At 35.5% G+C, this 23520-nt stretch overlaps 1 pseudogene; it reads left to right on the top strand.

Annotated features, from left to right (window-relative positions):
- The first annotated feature begins 7276 nt into the window (after positions 1 to 7276).
- On the top strand, positions 7277 to 16071 carry LOC149236257 (serine hydroxymethyltransferase 3, chloroplastic-like; annotated as a pseudogene).
- The last annotated feature ends 7449 nt before the right edge of the window (positions 16072 to 23520 follow it).

Genomic DNA, 23520 nt, shown 5'->3' with positions numbered 1-23520 from the left:
TCCAGATTTTTATCAAAAACATTTGAAAAGAATGCACTTCTATAAGTTTGTGAATGCCTTGATGAAATTATGGAACATGGTCATTTTTTTTAAATATCAGACTACTTTCCTTTGTTGATGCGCTATTGTATACTTGGTAGATAATTTGATCTGAAGAAAGGAGTTGATCTATGCCATTAGTCAAATGAGCAGAACTTCACACATATGGTACTTTTATCTTGTATGATTAGTTATGTTTCTGTTTAATTAGTGATAACATTTAAATTTCATGAATTGTATATGAAATATGTTCTTTCTGTTATGCATTAATTGAACTACTGTATGAAGCCTAGCTGGAATTGTTTATTTTCGTATGTAATCATCAGATATATGCGTTATAGTTTATACATTTCTTTGACTATCTATTTAGTCAAATAAATTATCTTTACACATTATCATCTCTGTTTAATGCGTGATTGATATTTATTATCACATGTCAAACATATATATTTTTACATCACATATCACACAGAAATACCAGGGTTTATATTAGATTAAGTTAGCTAGATATCTACATGATAGAATGGGCCATTTAGTTATCATTATTCTTACCGCAATCCCTTGAAAGCCACCCACTCTCATTTTAAAACCCACATTGGGAAATTGGTCCCATCAGCCCCAATCGGAGCCACCACTTCAAATAGAAAAGGAGTTGTCTTTAAGGTCTGAACCGGGGGGTTATCCGCCATGTTGGAGCAACAGAAATTTGAGGCTTCAACATTTTGGTGCTAAAAGGATGGCATTTTGACTATGAATGTCATATAAACCTAAAGATCAATCGAAAAACATTCATAAGAGTCAAAACCCCTCCACAACTTCTACTTCTTCTAGATCTCATTCAAAATATCTAGATCAGAAATCTGAAGCTGTAGAAATATCTCCCTCATCTCCTGAAGTATTAAGACATCCACCTTCTCTAGATTACACTCCCAAGTCTCCCGAAGTTCACTCCTTGATACAAAAATTGGAATAGATATCCATTTTTTCCAAGAAACCCGAGAGACCCAAAGCCTGCGAAGAAAGTTTTACTTCCTTATTACAAGAAACTGGTGTATTAACTTAATTACAAAGTGAAAGGATTGGAGTAACTCCTTTTGAGTTTCCCATTCATTCACGACGTGAGAAAGTTACCACATCAAGATCTGAATCAAATACAAGAGAGATAACTTCACCTTTCCATCCATTCACTTCTACTCAATTCACCTCCTTTCAACTATCCATTTCTTCAACTAGTACTACTACTAGTAGTACTAACCCAATAGTAATTTCTTCACCATCTATACCTACTTCTGGACCGGCCTTCCCATCTTCCCAGTCTCCAACTCAAGTTATGGCCAATTAACCCGCTCAACCTTGGACAAATCTTGGTGTTGTTATGGTTGCTAATCCAAATGCTCTCCCAACAAACCCAGAAAAATGATTACCTAAGTATAATCCTGATGATGGTATTCCTACTGAAGAGCATCTAGATAACTTTATGCTAGCCATGAATCTTAATGGAGTATCACATGAAGATGTTGTAATGAGACTGTTTCCTTATACTTTCCAAGAATCTGCAGGATCTTGGTATTTTTCCCTTCCAGCAAGTACAATAAGAAACTAGGATACTTTTCAAGAAATATTTCTTGAAAAATTTGGTGATGACAGGACTATAGCATCCTTAATCAATGATCTTTCCAACTTAAAAGAAAATTTATATGAAACGATCAAAGACTTCAACTCCATATTTAACGAGTTGTTAAACAAAATCCCAGCTGCCTCTAAACTTGTAGTAGATGTACAAATAGAGTGGTATATATCCTCCCTTCCTTATAATATCACAATTTTTGTAGATAGAGACAATAAGGCTACCCTTGTAGAAAACATGAAAGAAGCTCTGTCTGTATAATGAAAAATTATTGGCTTAGAAAAGAGGTCATAGACAGACGAAAGGAAATCAAAGAAAGTAACATTCAAGGATGATTCAAAGAAGAAAACTCCAAAGGACCCATTCGACCTTGAAGGTCTTCAGAAAGTGTTGAAGACCATGTCCAATGAAATGGTTGAAATCAAGAAACAAGTTGCAAAATCATCTGCTCCCAATAAACCTTTTCGCTAATTTAAAATAAATCATTCTTCCACATCTCAGCCACCAAATACCATTTCAAACATTGAATCTGATCGAGAGCTAGAAGAAGACTCACCAACCAAAGAAGAAGCCAAAATTGAAGAGGAAGTTGAGTTAAATGGAATGTGGGACTTCATTCTTCCAATATAAGAGGAAGCACAAACTATGCTAGTAACTAAAATAATTAAAAACTCTCCTGATATGTCTACAACAATTCAGAAACAGAAAAATGCTACTGCTGTAAAGGAGAAGATAGTAATTAAGAAATCTAAGACTACTCAAACTGATTCTATTCCACTAGATCCTCCAACTGAGTCTAAAACATTGGTAATCTCGGATACAGTAGAATATAACATAGTTAGAGATATGAAAAAGATGAGAGAAAATATTTCATTACATGAGCTGACTAAACTCAAGAAATAACAGAAAATTCTATTAAGAGAGTTAAAAGCAGTTCCTATAGCCCCTCTACCATCCGCCATAGTCACTCAAGCTGCATATGATATGGGAAAACCTCCTTCATCTTCAAACAAAGTAAATCCCTCAGATTTAGTTCTAATAGGTAATAGGTCTATTTCTCATACACCTCCATTTCTTCTTACAAATGAGATTTTCAATAGAAATGTCCATAATTGCCTTGTTGATTCAGGAGCCTCTTCAAATATTATGCCAAGAATTGTGTGCACCAAATTGAATATTACACCTCAAAAATCTGTTGTACACATAGTTCAACTGGATAGAACCAAAGTAGAGGTACTTGGAGAAATAGCATCAGTTTCAATCAAGCTTTCCTCTAATCCAAAAGTTTCACAGATAATTGATATTCTAGTGGCTGATATCCTTGAATTTTATGGTTTAATTCTAAGTAGGGATTGGTCTAAAAAGTTACATGGATACTTTGCAACTGATTGGTCTCACATGTGGTTGCCACACAATGGTAAACCTAACCAAATCAGAGTAGACCATGAAAAATTCATGAAGTACACAGTCACTAATCTCAAGGGAAGCAATGAACCTGTAGCTTTCACCAATAACATCATTGGAAATTACTTGGCTGAGTCATTCTTGGGATCCTTTAATGCTAAAAAATATCCCTTTCCAGATAATGTTGTAATATCTCAAATAGAAAAATTTTCACAAACAAATGCTTCTAAGTGTGTAGATGTAGTTGATAAAGTTGTAAATAATTCACTATTCTGGACTCTTTATTTTGATGGTTCCAAGTTTGAAGATGGTGCAGGTGCAGGATGTATCTTAATTAGCCCGCAAGGAGAGAAAACCATGTTAGTCTACAGGCTTGAATTTCAATGCACTAACAATACTGTAGAATATGAAGCTTTGATTCAGGGGTTGTACAAAGCCATTGGCCTTAATGTCAAGTATTTGCAAGTATATGGAGACTCTGAAATAGTTATTAAATAGGTAAGCATGGTAAATTTTAGGGGCGAAATTTAAGGGGTTTTTCATTTTAGAGGGGCGAAATTTTTATAAAGCACCCATTTCATATATTTAGTCCAACTTTTATTTAATATATATATATATCTATATATATATATATATATATATATATATATATATATATATATATATGTATGTATATATATATATATATATATATATATATATATATATATATATATATATTTCATTTTAGCCCCAAAAAAGGGGTAGATAAACTATGAAAAGACTCATTTGACCCAATTCGCCTGGTTTGGGAGGTTATATTCCATTACAAATCACCCTATTTTTTCTTTGCAATTTTAAATTTGTTGCAATGTTAAATTTGTTTGCAATCACCCATTTTCTGGTTTGGGAGGTGGTTTTTGGTCGCAATCGCCCTAATTTCTTCTATGAATGGCTCCCTATTTTCAAATTTGGTTTTCATCCATGGCAAGGGTTTAAATAAATAAAAATAAAAATAAAGTGGAGGTATGGTAAATAAATAAAACCTCTTTTTATACTTACTCCAAAGGTATGGTAAATAAATAAAAATATAAATAAACTAGAGGTATGGTAAATAAATAAAACCTCTTTTTATATTTGGTCCATAACCCTTTCTATTTAAGAAGCCTCAAAAAAGAGGTTTTATTTAAGTGAATCCTATGGGCCAAATACCATATTTATAAAAGAGGTATGGTAAATTAATAAAAATATAAATAAACTAGAGGTATGGTAAATAAATAAAACATTTTTTTTATTTACTCCATAAGTCGCCTTATATTTAAGGACACGCAAGGGTGTAAATAAATAAAAATATAAATAAAGCCGAGGTATGGTAAAAATATAAATAAAGTGGAGGTATGGTAAAAAAATAAAATCTCTTGTTTATACTTACTCCAAAGGTATGGTAAATAAATATAAATATAAATAAACTAGAGGTATGGTAAATAAATAAAACCTCTTTTTATATTTAGTTCATAACCCTCTTTTTATTTAAGAAGGCTTAAAAAATAGGTTTTATTTAAGTGAAGTCTATGGGCCAAATACCATATTTATAAAAGAGGTACGGTAAATTAATAAAAATATAAATAAACGAGAGGTATGGTAAATAAATAAAAGATTTTTTTATATTTACTCCATAAGTCACCTTATATTTACGAACACCCAAAAAATGCTTTATATTTACATGAAGCCTATGGGCCAAATACCATGGGCTAAATTATTATTAATACCATGCAAAAAAACATTATTAACCCTAATATTAGTATTAATAAAAATAAAGATGGCACATGGTATTGACCCATGGTATTCACGTGGAATGTAGCATATTTAAAGGGGGGAATTAAACCAGCATAGATCCATCTTTACTCTGGATCTACTAAGCCCTGAGAGGGATCAAATATCGTGATATGAAAACTAGCATAGAGTGAAAAAATATTTTATCCCTCTTGGGGCTTGGTAGATCAAGAGTAAAAATGGATCTTGTAATTTAACTTAAACATTTTAACTTGGTTAAAATAAAAAATAAAAATAAAAATCAATTATTAATTGTATTAATTTTTATGAATTACTAATAGTAGTTTTTAATCTCCAGGTTTATGATAACCCATGGTATTGACCCATGGTAATACCATGGTAGTCATGTGAGCATAGACTATTTAAAGGGGAAATTCTATCAGGTTAGATCTATCTTAATTCTGGATCTACCAAATGCTGAGAGGGATAAATAGATCTCATCCCTCTAAGAGTGGTAGATGTGGAGTTAAGATGGATATAGGCTGGTTTTTATGATAATGAAGATATTAAATAGACTTAAGGAATTATATTGTAAAAAACATCTTAAGGTGAATGGTTAAAGCTACATCTAGTTACTTCACAAAATTTAGTAAAAAATACCAATATCTCCATTAATATTGGTTTTGGTTTTTCTAATTTAACAAAAAAAATTCAAAACAGTGAAATCTTATCACCCTTTCTGCATCACCTTGGCAGAAGAGAGATAGTCTCTACCCAGATTTCCCACCATTTTTCAAATATTCTCAATATGATATCTTCATGAAAAAGTTAAGGTAATGATGTTGGATTAGTTGTGTGAAAAATATGTTGGTTTGTACAACCTTTCATCTTCTCTGTTATTCTTAGTTTGTCATAATGATCCGTAGGGGTTGGTCCACTGCACCATATTGTCCTAAAAGGCAGAGATTGTGCACCAAAAATGAAATTAATCCACATGTTACAATGTTAAAAAATGCAAGACATATGAAGGTAGTGAATTATGCTAATAAGCAAATTATATTGGGAGAGACGTAATTAAATTTTATTATTTAATTGAATATTTCCAATTAAAATAATAATAAATCTACATTTATATATTTATATATTGATTGGAAGGCTTCTGACAATGGTCACTTCTTTCCATTATACTCCCTTCAGGCCTTTGGGATACCTACTACTTTCTTATATTATATAGTCGGGGCTTGCTACTTGTTGGCGTGTTGGGGTAAACAAACTTGATGTGTTTTTTTTATCTCGCAGTTGGAGTCTATGGAATAAGAAAGAAATTTGATTTGCATTTTCTCATCCTGATAGGTAAATGTTTGTAGATGAAGATTCCATCTTAGCAACTCTGTCACAAGGAAATTATGTATATTTTGTTGTTGCTCAGTACAAAATCAAGCAATTTTTTTTTTAAATCAACATTGGTTGCATTTAGGAGAAAATAGTTGTCTCCATGTCTTCTTCATGCAAGAAAGTTGTATCGTCTAATGATTCTTCCATATGACTGTTGACAGCTAGCTTGCGGTACAAGGCTATCTTTGATGATGAAGTAGTAGTAGTAACTTGGTGGTGGGGAAGATTTGGAAAGTTAAATCTTCAATGAAATCCACGATTTTTATGTGGTTGGCCCCAATGAATAATGTTTTGATGTGGGAGGTTCTACAAGATAGGGGAAGGTAGGGTCCTGGAATTTGTACTCTATGCAAATGTGAAGGGGAAACAATAGAAAATGTACTGGTGTTCATTTGTATTTTTTCTCAGGAGCTATGAGGTGTTATTCTCCCCTTTTTGCGGATAGGGTACTTGGCAGGAGGCTTCATTGTTGGATTGTTTGATGATAGAACACTCAAATAACATATATCATTGCCCCTAATTTCCTCTAGAGCCATTTGGATAGGAAAGAAGGAATAACAATTTTGTAGAGAAGGAGATCCCTCCTTTTCAAGTACATCATCAAATGAAATACCTATATGAAGGTATAAAAATGATTCCAAAGGTTAAAGTTCCAAGGTGGGTTGAAATCTGGAGGTTGATAAAACTTATCCATGGCCTTTATTTGTTGGTGCTTGCCAAGGTGATATTCTTGTTATATATATTATCTGCGAATATGTGTGATATTCTTGTTCTATATATTATTTGCGATTCGAACCCAAGTCAGCTACTCATGCATGTGTGATATTATTGTTCTGTATATTATCTGCGATTCGAACCTAAGTTAGCAACGTGCAAGAGGAAAATTCGAACTGGTGCTAATTTTGGTGTCTTTCATGTCTACCTCTTCCAGAGAATTATCCACAATACATCAAGTTCTAGATTCACATGTCTCCTGATATTTGATTATTTTTCACATTTTGAAGTGGGCACAAAGGATAGCTCTTGTTTTAGGTGCAAACATATTCATTGCAAGTCATAATGGGCAGTGTAACAGTAGGGATGGGCTTGTTGGGTCAATATAATTTGAACCCAACTGCAAATTTGACGCCCAAAACTTCACAACTAGTTTTGGGGGTTCCCTGGCAACTGAAAAGCAGAAAATTAGAAGGTTTGAAACTTTGAGGCCGTTCCCATCATATAAACTTGTTTGTATCACAACAAGCTTGAAAATGGGAAATCCTTTGGTGTTCATCCTGGCGCAACCCGGAAACGTCCCAGGTGTGCATGTTGTTCACAATTCACGCTATGATTTATTTATTTATGTCTTTGTTTTTGGTTGAAATTGCTACATGTATGGATAGCCTATGTCACATCCTTGATAATCTTTCCATTTGAAGACCAAGTGAAGAAAACACATATCATAGTTGAATATAGTTTAACTTGGAGGTGTTTAGAAGATTCATTTGTAAATTGAGTTGCTACAAATAAGCTTCTTATCTTCATTTAATGAACTATGTCAAATACCTCGATTTTATTTATAGTTTTTTTGAGTTAATGGTTAGTGAATGGCTTGATAAAGACTTTGTTCTTGATCTGGATTCCCCTCGGATGCCAGCAAACATAAATTGTAGACCTCAATAATACAATTAATGCTCCTGTCAAACCATGCCTCAGTTACTGAGGGTACTAAATTTATTGTGATTTATTTATCTAGTTTGTAAATTACTCCATGCAGAGGGAAAGAAAAGCTTTGTAGATCCTCCTCTGAGTGAGCTCGATCCTGAAATGAATGTGATAATTGAGAAAGAAAAGTAGTCACAATTCAATGGCTTGGAACTTATTTCTTCTGAAAATTTTACATCCTGGGTGGTTATGGAAGCTATTGGATCATGTCTAACAAACAAGTATTCAGAAGGACTCCCTAGTAAGAGGTAAGTGCCTGAAGATATAACTTGGAATGTGAAGAATGGAACCATCATGATTGTGATTGTGTTTGAGCTGCTTGGCAGTTTCTTCTTGCCACTTGGTATTTTTTTCTTGTTAAACTCAGTTTCTCTTAGCTTTTGGACCTATACTTTTTAGTTTGAATGTTTGACATGTGTGTAATGGTTTCTGGGTTCAACGTTATAGTGTAGAGACCTGTAGTTGTTGCATGAGTATCTGTTATCACAATGATGGATACAATTGTTGGACACTTTTCTATATTTATTCACTACTGTGTTGGGTTGGGATTTATGCCATGCATATAATATGCTGGCAATGAATTCATTGACCAAAGTGAGAGGCTTTGCTAGCAGAGGGCCCTAGAAGCATTCCATATTGACAACAGTACATGGGGTGTTAATTTTCAACCATTATCTCGATCCCCAACTAATTTTGTTGTTTATACAACTCTCCTCTAACCACATCATTGCATTATGGTGTGTATGGTTCTGAACTATGAACCTCCTTTGATAAGATTATCATTCCTGTTGGGTTGTGTTATATTCTTTCCATGACTAGCCCACGTAGTTAACCAGGGGGTTAAAGGGGGGTGGAGCCCCCCTTCATTGCGCCGATTGTGTAGCGGGGGCGGGGGTGGGGGGGGTCACAGGGGGTTTGAGGCATACCCATAACCCCACTTTATGGGGTTTGGGGTAGCGCCCTGGAAAATTTTGGTTTTGGACCCTATGTTAGGATGGGCAAACCCACCTATGGTTTTGTGCATGACTTTTGCACATGTTTTTGGACGCGATCGTTTTCAGTCAATGATATTTGGCGTGATGGTTTTCAGTCCAGGGTATTGGATGCTTCGGCATGTATAAATATGTATTATAACATTGAAAGGAACATAATGAAAAATCAAGCTGGTAGTCCCGGTTTTGGGATCCAAGGGAAAATATCTGTGTATATGTGTTTTATGTGTTATGCTCTCGCATTGTTTATTTTCTGTGTTTTAGAATTCATATGCAGGTAATTTCTATACGGGGTTAAAACCTACATTTGGTATCAGAGCAATTTTGGCTTCAAGGGGATGCCTTTCTTGCTGAGGGGTTTTGCTCGAGCCTGTGGTAGACCCTGTTTAGTGGGAGGTCTGCGAGATCAATTCTGGTGGTGAAAGAAGATGGCGAGCAGTGGAAAGATAGAGATCGAGAAATTTAATGGTCAGAGTTTTGAGTTGTTGAAACTCAAGATGGAGGATCTGTTAGTGGATAAAGATAAGTGGATCGTGGTAGATCCAAGTACTAAACCAACGAGAGTGTCCGATGAAGAATGGAAGAAGTTGGATCGGAAGGCAAAGAGCACAATACGATTGTGTGTCTCAGATTCAGTATTGTTGAATGTATCAGGGGAGGCTACGGCGAACGCTTTGCGAGACAAGTTAGGGACTTTGTACCAATCTAAGTCTCTGGTGAATAAACTGTTGCTGTGGAAAAATTTGTATAACCTGAGGATGAAAGATGGAGACTCGATGATAGAGCATATGAATGCATTTAATACTGTGGTAAGTCAGTTAGAATCTGTTGATATTAAAATTTTATATGAAGATAAGTGCATCATTTTGTTGTGTTCCCTACTAGATTCGTGGGATAGTCTGGTTATTGCAATAGGTAGTAATGCAACTACCTTGAAGTTTGATGAAATAGTCTCATCCTTGCTGATGGAGGAGATGAGATGGAAAAATACGGAGAGCCAAAATGGTGATGCCTTGTCTGTACGAGGACGGTCCTAGAATAGAAACAAAAATAATTCATCGAGTGGGAGATCTAAATCTCCAGGAAAACCTGTAAAGGTGGTGTGCTAGAAATGCGGAAAGGAAGGGCACTACAAAAGGGACTGTAAATCTAAAGCTCCTGACAAAGGAAAGGGATGTGATGATGCTCCTTCTGCAGAGGCAAAAACCACCTCAGATGAAGGTGGGGATGTGTACTTGGCTTCTTAAAGTACACATGTAGATCACGAGGCATGGTTGATTGACTCAGGTGCATCCTTTCACTTCACTCCCCATAGAGAGTGGTTCTGTGAGTATGAGAAATATGATGGTGGTGATGTCTTCTTGGGGGATGACAGGAAAGCTAGAATCATTGGTCATGGAAAATTAAAGTTGAAGCTGCAAGGTGGAATGGTTAGAACACTTCTGGTTGTTTTGCATAAACCTGCATTAGCCAGAAATCTGATTTTTGTAAGCAAGCTTAGTGATGCAGGTGTAAAAACAATATTCGAGAAGGATACCTGCAAAATGGTTCGAGGAGCACTGGTATTGATGTGGGGAGTTAGGATTGGAACTCTATACAAGCTGCAAGGTAGCACTGTTATTGATGGGTGCAACAGTTCTGTGGTTCCTGAAAGTGGAGTAGAAAATCTAGTGGTCTCTAGAGAAAAGACCATGTTGTGGCATCAAAGGCTTGGACATATTGGAGAGAAGGGCCTTTGAATACTTCATGGTAAAGGTATGGTAAAAGGTATAAGTAATAGCTCTCTGGATTTTTATTTCTGTGAAAATTTTGTATATGGGAAGCAAAATCGGGTGAGTTTCCCCTTTGGTGGTAAGAGGGCAAAACAGATATTAGAACTTGTGCACAGTGATGTGTTTGGACCTGTGAAGGTTCCATCACTAGGTAAGTCCATGTACTATGTATCATTTATAGATGACTTCTCAAGGAATACATGGATATATTTCCTTAAGAGGAAATCTGAAGTCTTTGACAGGTTTAAAGAATTTAAGGCTCTGGTGGAAAACCAAACAGAGAAGAAGATAAAGGTGTTGAGGACAGATAACGGTGGAGAGTTCTGCAGTAAGGAATTTGAAGAATTTTGTAAGAAGTGTGGTATAGCATGGCAGAAGACTACTCCATTTACACCTCAGCAAAATGGAGTTGTAGAAAGAATGAACAAGACATTGATGGAAAGGGCAAGAAGCATGCTCAGTGGTGCCGGGTTAGGACAGGAATTCTAGGCAGAGGCGGTGGAGACAGCATGTTACCTGGTCAACAGATCACCTTCATTAGCATTGGAGGATAAGACTCCACAAGAGGTATGGACTAGTAAGAAACCCTCTCTTTCACATCTAAGGGAATTTGGATGTGATGCATATGTACATGTTCCAAAGGAGAAAAGAACCAAGTTGGACAGTAAATCTGAAAAAGTGCATCTTTATTAGGTATAAGGATGGTTTAAAGGGTTATAAGCTTTGGAACCCAATAACAAGGAAGGTTGTGTACAGCTGAGATGTGGTGTTTAGAGAGGTGAAAGATGTTATTAAACATGAAGTCCAACCAAAGGAACCTGAGAAGATAGAGTTTGAGCTAAAGGAGGAAGAATCAGACTCTACAGCAGAAGAGGAATCAGAAGATGAAGAGCCACAAACTTCGGCTGTGAGAAGATCAGTTTGAGAAAGAAGGTAGCCAGAAAGGTATAGTCCATCTGCTTGCTATTCAAATTTTTCTTTGTCTGTTATTGATGATGATCCCAGAACTGTGAAAGAGGCAGTAGATTCAGAGGATGGAAACTCTAGAAAGAGGCCATGGTTGATGAAATGGCATCTTTGCACAAAAATGAGGCTTGGGATCTGGTGGAGTTTTCAGCTGGAAGGAAACCCATTGGCAGCAAATGGGAGTTCAAAAAGAAGACAAATGTAGAAGGAAAAGTGGAGAAATATAAAGCTCAGTTGGTAGCAAAAGGTTATTCCCAGGTGTCAGCAATTGATTTTGGTGATATTTTTTCTCCTGTTGCCAAGGTAACTTCTATTAGATTACTTTTATCTGTTGTTGCTGCTTTTGATTTTGAGGTAGAACAGATGGATGTGAAGACAACATTTCTTCATGAGGATCTAGAAAAGGATATCTACATGAAGCAACCTGAAGGCTTTGCGATGAAGGGTAAGAAAGAACTGGTATGGAAGTTAAAGAAGTCTATGTATGGGTTAAAACAGTCACCAAGGATGTGGCATCAAAAATTTGATATATTTATACGGGACTTGGCTTCACCAGAAGCAAAGCAGATCACTGTGTGTATTTTAAATTAATTGGTGACCATGTTATTTATCTAGTCTTATATGTGGATGATATGTTGCTGGTTGGAAATGACAAAGAAATTATCCAAGATTTGAAGACCCATTTGTCCTCCAATTTCGACATGAAAGATCTTGGTGCTGCAAACTATATTTTGGGCATGGAAATTAAAAGAGATCGGACAAAGAGGAAGCTATGGCTAAACCAGAGGAAGTATGTCAAGACAAGATTGCAGAGGTTTAATATGCAGGAGAGTAAACCGGTGAAGGTTCCTATTCCTGTAGGTGTGAGGTTATCTGCTGAACAGTGTCTCAAGACACAAGAAGAGGAAGAGGACATGTCCCGTGTTCCATATGCAAGTGCAGTAGATAGCCTGATGTATGCAATGGTCTGTGCTAGACCAGAAATTACACATGCAGTGGGAGTATTGAGCAATTTTATGTCAAAACCGGGGAAGGAGCATTAGACAACAATGAAGCAGGTTTTAAGGTATTTGCATGGAACTAGTGATTATGGTTTGTGCTACAAGGAAGACCAGGATTGGATAGAGTGTTGGATATTCATGGCTTTGTTGATGTAGACTAGGCTGGAGATCTGGATCAGAGAAGATCTACAAGTGGGTATGTGTTTAACCTATTTGGAGGCGCAATCAGTTGGACAAGTAAGAAACAATCTGTAGTGGCACTATCAACTACAGAGGCAGAATACATGACAACCACTCATGCAAGCAAGGAAGCAGTTTGGTTGCAGAGATTGTGTTCAAGTATGGGGTTAGTACAAGAAGCTCTAAGGATAGACTGTGACAGCCAAAGTGCAATTTCCTTGGCAAAGAACCCTGCATATCATCCAAAGACAAAGCACATTGATGTTCAATATCACTTTGTGAGGGATATGATAGAAGACAAAAAGGTGTTGCTGGTGAAGGTGGACACTTATAAGAATACTGCAGATGCATTGATAAAATCTATGAGCTCTGAGAAGTTCTCTTGGTGTAGAGAGACAATGGGTGTTTCATGGCTAGAAAAATGACTAAGCTCTCTTCGACCCCCCTGTGGAAAGAAACCAACAAGTGTGAGAATGTTGGGTTGTGTTATATTCTTTCCACGACTAGCCCACATAGTTAACCGGGGGTTATAGGGGGGGCAGGATCCCCCCTTTGTTGTGTCGATTGTGTAGCGGGCGGATGGGGGGGGGGGGGGGGGTCACAGGGGGTTCGAGGTGTACCCATAACCCCACTTTATGGGGTCTGGGGCAGCGCCCCGAAAAATTTTGGGTTTGGACCCTATGTTAGGATGGGCGGACCCACCTATGGTTTTGTGCATGATTTTTGCACATGTTTTTGGATGCGATGGTTTTCGGTCAATGGTATTGGATGCGATGGTTTTCAGTCCATGGTATTGGATGCTTTGACATGTATAAATATGTATTATAACATTGAAAGGAACATAATGAAAAATCAAGCTAGTAGTCTCGGTTTTGGGATCCAGGGGAAAATCTCTGTGTATATGTGTTTTATGTGTTATGCTCTCGCATTGTTTATTTTCTGTGTTTTAGAATTCGTATGTAGGCAATTTCTGTACGGGGTTAAAACGTACAATTCCTATTTGAGCATGTAACATGTGAAAATTTTCTTTGAAATGTTTAGGGTTTGGAATTACCACATGGAAGGCATTTGTCTCATGGATTCATGATAGAAAAAAGTGAGTATCTGTTACATCAATTTACTTTGAATCAATTCCATATCATCTAGATGAGTCCACATGTGAGCTCGCATTTCCAGTCTAATAATAATTAGGAGGGAAACAATTCCATCATTAACAAATATTGAACCAATATTTTGGGGAAGTGTTCAAAGTGTTAATGGTCGGGTTTGTTTTCTTGGGTTATAGGATTCATTGACTATGAGATGCTTGAGAAGAATTCCACCCTTTTTAGGATCAATCTTATCATTGCTAGTGCTAGTGTATATCCCTGTGATATTGATAATGCTCGCATGAGGTAGGTATTGAATCTGGGTATTTCTAGATGTTATAATGTCAATTCTTTTAAAAAAATTCTCTTTCCAGCAATGTTTATTCTAGCATATTTTATTAATATGTTCTTATAGTATGTAATGTTGGATTTTTTTATGATTTTTAGTACTAAAAAGTTTGTGGTTTGGGAAGATTTCCAATATAGTTGGGGCATACTTAATGATGGACATGGCACACATAAATGGTCTCATCATTGCTTCTATAATGGTCAGTCCATTTGATTTTTGTGATGTAGTAACAACTACAACACACAAGGTGAGTTGATGCTATTAATTTTCTCTGCACTTCACCCTTTCAATTAAAAATATGAGTATATTAGATGGACCTTTTTTTGGATCTATCTTAATGCTATATATCTGTGCCATTCCCCCCTTGTAGAAGAAAAAGAATCCCATTAATGTTCAAGAAACGACGAAGAACTAAAACAAATATGCCATTCCCATCATAGGAGGAGTGATTATAGAGTTAAGAGGTGTAGATTTTCCTTTTGATTCTCTTACATGTTCTTTGATTCAGTTTCCTGTTTTCATTTTTTTATGTTCTTTCTGTTTCTTATCACTACTAGATCAAAGCTTTGATGAAACTCATTATGTTCCTTGAATTGTTTGTCAATTGTTTCACTTTTTTCCTTTCATTTTTATCTTTATGATATTTTTCATTCTGAAATATTTTTGGATTGGAGGGTTGTGATTTTTAGTCTTTACGAGGTCCTTGGGGAGGCATGATATTCTTCAGGAAGGAACCAGTATTGGGGGTCAACCTAGAGACAACCATAAAAAATGTAGTTTTTCCAGGGTTACAGGTCAATCTGAGTTCTCCTTCCTTTCCTCCATCATCCATATTGTTCTCCTGCTCACTAATATCATAATATTGGATATATTGATTTTTTGTATCATTTCGTTTCTAAAAGATACATGAAATAATTTGTGGCTTTCTAGGGAGGACCACATAACCATACCATAGGAGGGTTGGTTGTTTGTTTAAAACATGATGTAACTACAGAGTTCAAGGCTTATCAAGTACATGTGTAGCACTCTCACATGTCTAAGCTTTTGTAAAATTCATGCATGTGAATTATTTTTTGAATGGATTTTGTTTCTTATCAAAGGTAAAATAGTTTTAGTAAGTTGTAGCAAATTGCCGAGCCCTTGCAAAGAGCCTAATGGATTTGGGTTACAATTTGGTGTCTGGTGGTAGTGAAAATCACCTAGTTCTAGTTGATTTGAGGCCCTTGGTAAGGATCCTCTGTTCATATGCTAGAGTACACAACCTACTTGTATATTGATTTCTATTGGATTTAGTTGGTTGAATGTAACATGGTATATATTAATGGGCTTGGATAGGGCATTGATGGTGCAAGAGTAGAGGATGTTTTGGATGTTGCTTCTATCACATTGAACAAGAATTTTGTACCAGGTTACATGAATTTTTTCTTTGTATATTTAGATGTAATGGATTCATTGATTTTCCTTTCTCCATGGGATGATATATCTTACTTTAATACCTTACATTTTCAGATGATAAAAGTGTTATGGTTCCTAGTGGTATACGCATAGGGACTCCTACATTAACCACCTATGGGCTTCTTGAGGATGACTTTATTAAGGTTGTAGATTTTATCCACGAGGGGGTGCAGATAGCCATTAAGGCTAAGAGCTCTGTGAAAAGTACAAAATTAAAAGATTTTATAGAATTTATTAAGTCAGACAATTTCCAGCTACGAAATAGCATTGTTGATCTCAAAAAGCGGGTTGAATCATTTGCTAGCCAATTTCCATTGTCTGGTGTTGGCACTGAAAATATTAGTTAGATATATGACGTGCTCACAAGATCAGAAGTGTCCTTTATTAACTTTTAGGTTGGGCTTCAATGACGATAACTAGGTTGGTAAGATTTGGTTCCATGTGTATATTATAGTGATGAATAATGTTTTAAGCTAAATTTTGTCTGAATTTATGTGCTTTCCCAGCGTTGGCATTACCATATTCTATTCCAATGTGTTGGATGTTGAGTTTGCCATTTTATTTATTGGCAATTATGTATGACTCTCTTTTTTTTCATCACAAGAATTTTGGGTTGAAAAATATTGATAACTTGTATGGAAGCTATTATAGCACTTATTTATGTGGTGTGACCATTGATATTTTATATAACTTAGAAAGAAATATTTCATACCTCTCAATGGCCTAGGTATTGGGCCAATTACATAATTTCATAAAATGTGTTCACTAAGATACTTCTACTACACATGCAGAGATTCCATATATACATTACATGTTTGCAATCAATTAGGCTTCTAAGATTTTATTAGTACATTCATCATCTCACATAAGTTGGAAAGAATTACTCCCATTTGTAGATTATAACAATGAACCATGTTGAGATCTGTATTTTTCTTGAATTTATGTGCTTTCCCAGTATAAGCATATAGATTCTGTTTTGGTGTTATGGATGTTGAGTTTTCTATTTTATTTATTGGAAAAAAATTTCTATATAATTTGTATGGTACACCCTTTCAATCCTTCATTTTCCGAAGCAGTTATGTAGACTCTCTTCCATTGGTTAAGACGAAGTAATAGGAATAGTAGGCATAAAGACTTAGGTAGGAATAAATAGAAAGAAAGTGCTACTGTTACATTTATTTTACACACCCTTTATAGAATGAATTTACCACCCTATCCATGGTTTATAGATAGAATTGACATAGCTTGAGTAGGTATTTACATAGGGTTTGATTACTGAATTTACCACTTTACACACCCTGTCTATGTTTCATTTGACTGGTTGACTACTCTTACTGTTTTGAATTATATTAGTATTAGTTAGTATATTAGATTGATTGGGACTTACACTATTAGGAAGCTACATCCTGAGTTTATTGAGTCTATAGAATCAAGCTCTCATTTAGTCTATAGGACAGAGGAATGCAAAGTATATAGAGACAAATTTGAGAGCCAAAAACATAAAAAAAATATAAGTGGATTATTTGATCCAATTACTATTGGATTCACTTATTCCAAACAAGTGTATATATAATTTTTTATGGAGTTTTATGGGGTGAAGAAAAAAGTGCAAGGATTTTTGGATTAAGGTTGTGAGACGTGATGTGATGTGCCTGAGGACTGTAAAATATACCATGACTGGGTGGTATCTATTTTTCCAAAATTGCATAGGACTTGTAACTAGTCCCATACACAATAAGCAACCCCTTGTGGAGGTATGCCAGTCCACGAGAGGTGAACATGTCACTTGGGGGAGTTGAACCCCAGTGGGCGTGATAACAACACCCCTCTTTCACTGACCAGGTAAGACCCTGTTGACAACATTGTTTAGCTTTTGATTTAATAGTCTTCTGGTCTTAATTGTCTTAACAGGAGAGGGTATTATTCAATGGAATCATAGTATCTAAATGATGAACATGGGTTAAGTTTTGTTTCAAAATATTTGACTCTTGAATGCTCAAATTTTTGTGTGACCACCAAATGCAAGGCCTTTCAACCAACTGGATGTTCAAAGTAGCACAAATTATAGTGAGTGCAGTCTCACATTGCTAGAGATTGTTTTCAGTTGGAAGTGATGAAAATAATAATGGGTGTTTGCCAAACTGGGATTCTGAAACATAAGAGTAATTGCTTCTATACCTTGGTGAACTTTCATTTGCATATACATATATTCCAACTAATCTCTCCCTGAATTAGCAGGATGTAAAAGCTTTTGCGAATGGTAGGAATGGTGTATTGGGATGTTTCCATTAACTCATAATCTGAACATCATGATTGAGTGTCAGGTTACGGGTAAAAACTTGGCATGTTTTGAATTAGTAATATTTTCTTTCTCAATCCAAAATTTCATCTGCATATACATCCTAGCTGGGCTCTCTCGAAAATGGAAGAATATAAAAATTTTGTTGTTGTGTCATGGATGGAATAAAGTAATATGATTTAATTAGCTTAGGTTTTCATTAGGTCAAGTGTCGAAGATCAAGATTGAAAGTTGTCTACAACCATGGTGGTTTATCAAATAGTAATGGTGTTTTAATGAGAAACCTAGATCTACACGTATATTCCAACTCGACTCTTTCAGAAATGGTAGAATGTACTTTTGTGTTTTGAGTATTATTGGTCGAATAAGCTAACATTATTTAGGCAACTCGGTTATTTCATAGCAGCCATGATTTTCCTATGTCTAGTCATCATCTCAAATTTTTGTGCTTTTTTTTTGGTGCAGACTGCAAAATTGAGTTCTTTTTTCTTTTTCTTTGATGAGCTACTCTGATTTTCAATTGGAATTTATGTCTGATAATTTGGTGATTGTGCTTGATTTTTTTTAATTCCTACACAACCATTGTGATATGTCATTCGTTAAAAGATAACACTTTTTTTTTTTTTTTTTTGTTTTTTTTTTTTTTTTCAGTCTGGATTATTTTTCATTACTCTGCTGCCAAAACACAGAAGTCCTATTGGGTTATGCATGTATTTGATTCTTGGGATTTTATGTTGGAAGTTCCTTTGTTGTTCATTGTAATACATTTGAAATTAAACATGAGGTGTTGCTTGTGGTGTAGTAATACATTTGAAATTAAACATGAGGTGTTGCTTGTGGTGTAGTAATACATTTGAAATTAAACATGAGGTGTTGTTTGTGTGGTAATACATTATTCTTAAGCAGAACCTCTTTTTGATCAATGCTTTGAATATTTTTGTATTTGATGTCATGATCCCCAATCGTTCCTATTGTAATGGAGATTGTTCTCGCAAGAATTATGGCATTCTTAATGTATTGTGTTGATACAATGACCTAATTATGTTTTTTTATTATTTCAACTCCATTGATATTATTGTCAAGTTCTCATTGGTTCTATTCAATTATAATCAATGGCTCATGAATTTGTGATTCTGGAGTAGGTGATAAACTGGGGGGGAAGCCAGTAGAGGAATGGGGACCAATAGTGGAGATAGAACCTAACCTCTGAAGCTATAACAAATCAGAACACAACACACCGATAACACATTATAAAAGTGGTATTAAAATAATGAAGAATGCTCACAAGTTTAAAAATAGTCCATAAAATCACTAGGCATACAATTTTCTAGAAAGTGACTCTTAGTTCACTACCATACAAAACATCATGTCCAAACACATCTTTAAATGCTCTAATGTAAAGACACTTCAAATCCTTAGACATTAAGAACCATCAAATGTTTAGTCCAACAAGGTTCAGTTTTGATGTACAGATTACCTATCACATCTGACAGAGAGGTTGATTGCTGGAGAATGTCTACAGTAAATGATGTTCCAATATGTATAACCTCAAGTCCATATAGAGCCCAATGCTTCTTTCCCCTTGTGCATTTGATCAAACATGAATAGGTAATGCTTATCATTCAATTCTTTCCATGACCCACCCCTAAGTTTTCAATCTATAATGCAAAGGAGTAACTTATTAAACTATGTTGAAAATGACCATTGATCAAATCAATATGCGAGGTCCATTAAACATTTTAGAAGCACCAACATTGGCTAGGAGAAACTAAGAGCCCCTAGATCATAATCAAATCAATCCTAGACACAGATATCATCATTATGCATATGCAATCCATGTCAATGACCATTCACCACTCAAATTCCCAATGGAATGTTATACATTTAATCTATAATCCATGGAAGCACCATTGCGGAAACTTAGTTTACAATACTGCTTTCTAGATTATTGTCATAATTTCATACAATGTATCTTTATTCTTGGGACTCATAAATCAAGATTTCCAATGGAGCATAATAAATCTAAACCATCATTAATGGAAGCACCATTTCTTCAACTCAGTTTACAATACTGCTCTATAGGTCACTGCAAACATTTCTCTCACCATGAATCTTTAGTTAGGGATCAACACTATTTCATAAACTCTCTCCTTTTAAATTTTTGTTTCTTGTCACCTATGTTTACTTCAAATTTTTTTGTTTCCTTGTTGCTATGCACTGCATCAACCTCTATTATTCTACAATATTTGATTTTTTAATGTTTTTCTATCATTGTTTTCAGAAAATTTAGTGTTCTTGGAAAAACACCTAACCCTCTAGATTTAATAGCAGATCTAGAAACAACAAACAAAGTAATCTCTACCTTTCCTATAAACAATAGATAAAATAAGAGAACATAGAACCTACTTGTAGCTTCCGCTCATTCCTTATCTCCTTGACCGATCTTGTTGCTCCTTCCCGTACTTAAGTCGCTTGAGAAGTACCTGCACACCGACAGAAACAAGAACCCATCAAAGCAAATGATAATGATCTATTGTTTATAAATAACATGGAATCGATAACATGATATACATATGAAAGCGTCAACATATAACACAAGAATAAGGGAAAAAGTTTCAAATACTTTATTGATAAGAGGAAGAATTACAACCTATATGTGCTCGATCCAGTGACACTCTTCCAATTCTATCCCATCCTTTTCACCTCATGGCAAGCAAGACACTTCAACACTAATACAAAACTTGCAGTCAATTCTAATCTCATATCACCAGCATCTCCTTACAACTCAATATTTTTCAGTCCCTGATCTCTTAGATGAGTGATATTTTTATAGGTGAGTGAAGGAGGTTATGCCATCAATGGTGATAATGAATGCCTTAGAAATCAGTTCCATGGAAGAAGGGATAGGGGATTGATGTTTCCTAATTCCCTTTCTCATCCAAATGTGAACTCAAAGGAGTAGGTGGCATTGAGAAACTTCTAGGGGTTTCCAATGGATAAGGAATCTTCAAACCCTCATGGAAATTTGCTCAAATTCACCCAGCAGAGGCCAAAGAGGGACCAAGTGCGCTGCATAGCACCTAGACAGTGTATGGTTTGTATTGCAGCACACCCTAATGAAGGCCTACCTGTGCTAATCTTCTTAGAGGAAACTTTTGGATGTTTTTAGTGATGGAACTTCTTGGGATGTGAGGCATTCTAATGTTCAACTTCTTTAGGGCATATAACAACTGTATTAGGGGTTGAAGGGCCCTAATAGTATCAATCTATAAGTTGGGGTTGATGTGCCCAAATGGATCTATAACAGTCATGCACGAGGAAATAATGTTGCTCTTGTGAGGGTAAGAATGCAAGTGACAAGGGTTGATCATCTACAAAACTCTTACTCAAATGGGGAGTTAAACCGATGGGTTTTGAAGAGCATAATGATATAAAAGTTGAAGAGCATATGATGTAGATGTTGAAAGTGGTGCTTCTGCACGAATTATAGTGCAAGGTGAAAGTTTAACCAAGAATATTATTGTTAATAGAGACCGAACTAAAGAGGATATGCTGAAGGAAATTGATGATATTGACCTCAATGGATGCTTAATAAGAGTTGCAGTGAGAAAATATGGAACTCACCAGCATAAATACATTATTGGCTAAATACCTCATGGAAGGAGGAAGAAGAAGAAAGGGTTATTACAGTGTTAATTGAACAAAAGGAGGAAATAGTTTATTGGTGTAAGGAGATACTTGAAATTGGCCATGACCTAGAGTTGATACAACTTAAGGCTAACGTTGCTCCACTTTGAGTCCATTCAAAGATGGATTTTGGGGAAATCAGGGTGTGCAGGAGTTAAGAAAATATATCAAGAGCTGGCATTATGAACAATTGAAATCCTAAATAGAGACAAAGCTATGGATTTACACCCTACAATTCTGACCAAGTTCTATTACACTCTATCCAAGGCATACAAAGATCATTCATACAATTTACAAAATATATATGCAATTGTGACGAGTTTCCTTTCCAAGTTGGAAGGAATTGTGGCATGTGGATAAATGCCAAGAGAATGAGTGAAAATGTGCCAAAGTGTTTCCTAACAACAACATGGATAACTATATTTTGTTGTGCAATTACAATTGGTTTATCAATGTCTAGGCTATATTTGTTTTAGGGAAATAAAAATATGAAGAACCATGTCAAGAATTGTGAGCAAGGAATATCTGTGGTTGCACATCCTAATGCATGGATGACTAAATAATTGTTTATGATTTTGCTATACCATTTTGTCACTTTTTACCTGGAGGCATCTATCTTACAAACATATACTTGTTAATTTTTTATGGCCATCACAACAACATAGTTTTACAAACCACATAGGAAAACATGATAGGCATACATAGTGTTGGCACTACTTAGACATTACTCATAAGTCGCAACCCCTAGAAGTGTGTTTGGGCCTTTTAAGAATTATTTAAGGTTTGAGAGAATAAATTGAATGGCAAAGAACCCATGGAGAGAGGTAAAAAGGTTTGAAACAGTTGAAATTTCTATCATAACTATTCAAAGGACCTTGACACCCTCTAATATTAATGTGGAATGTAGGTGCAATCAAATTTGGCTAGTCAATTATGACACTGTGACCAATGATGAGGCTTGTAGCCAAGTTTTTGAAATACCTGGTGATAAAGATGCAAAAGTTGTTATAAACATCTTGAGTCTACCTCAAGGATGTTATCATCTATTAGGTGATGATAATGAACATGGAAATTCTACTTAAGAATATGATGGAGAAATTCAAGAAAAATGGTAGTTGTTGATGACAAAAACCACATACAAATTTTACAAATGCTAATCAAAATGAAATTGTTGAAATGAATATGATTAAAGGTGGTTGAGTGATGGGAAGAATTAATGATAAATTTGAATTGCCAAGCCAAGTGACCCTACATGAGTAGTTAGTGGAAGCCATGATGAATATGAATTGAAATGATCTTTACGATGACTAATGAAGAAATCCTTAAGATGCCTTCATTCATGCTGGGCCATAACGTGTTCAAGTGTTGGGGACCAGAGTTACATAAATATTTTATTGTTGATCGATTAAACTCCATAATTCAAGGTAGGAACCATTTGTTGGTTGGGTAAGATACAACTATTCAGGTAAGAGAAAGGAAGGTCGGTAAGTAAGGGGGGCCTGTTTCACTTTCCTACTTGCATAAATCTTGCTTGAATGGGAGGGACTTTAACACAATGACTGAAAACAGAAGATTGCATCGTAAGACCACTGGTAAGGTTCATGGGTATGGGATTCCCTCGATTCAACACTTCATGACATGGTAGAATGACTTTCATAACTTATATATTTCTTGAAGAACAGAGTGTAATGATTGAACATCATATGGAAGGATGAGCTACCTAAAGGTTGATGGCTTAAAAACTACCCGGAGAGTGAATGAAAATGTTTATAAATTTCCCCTACAAATATAACAAATTCTCCTTACAATG

This window comes from Pinus tabuliformis, chromosome 8 (assembly GCF_031772625.1).
Source record: "Pinus tabuliformis cultivar Carrire ecotype Pingquan chromosome 8, CPIR1, whole genome shotgun sequence".
Classification (NCBI taxonomy): domain Eukaryota; kingdom Viridiplantae; phylum Streptophyta; class Pinopsida; order Pinales; family Pinaceae; genus Pinus; species Pinus tabuliformis.
This window is presented reverse-complemented; position numbering and strand designations above follow the sequence as displayed.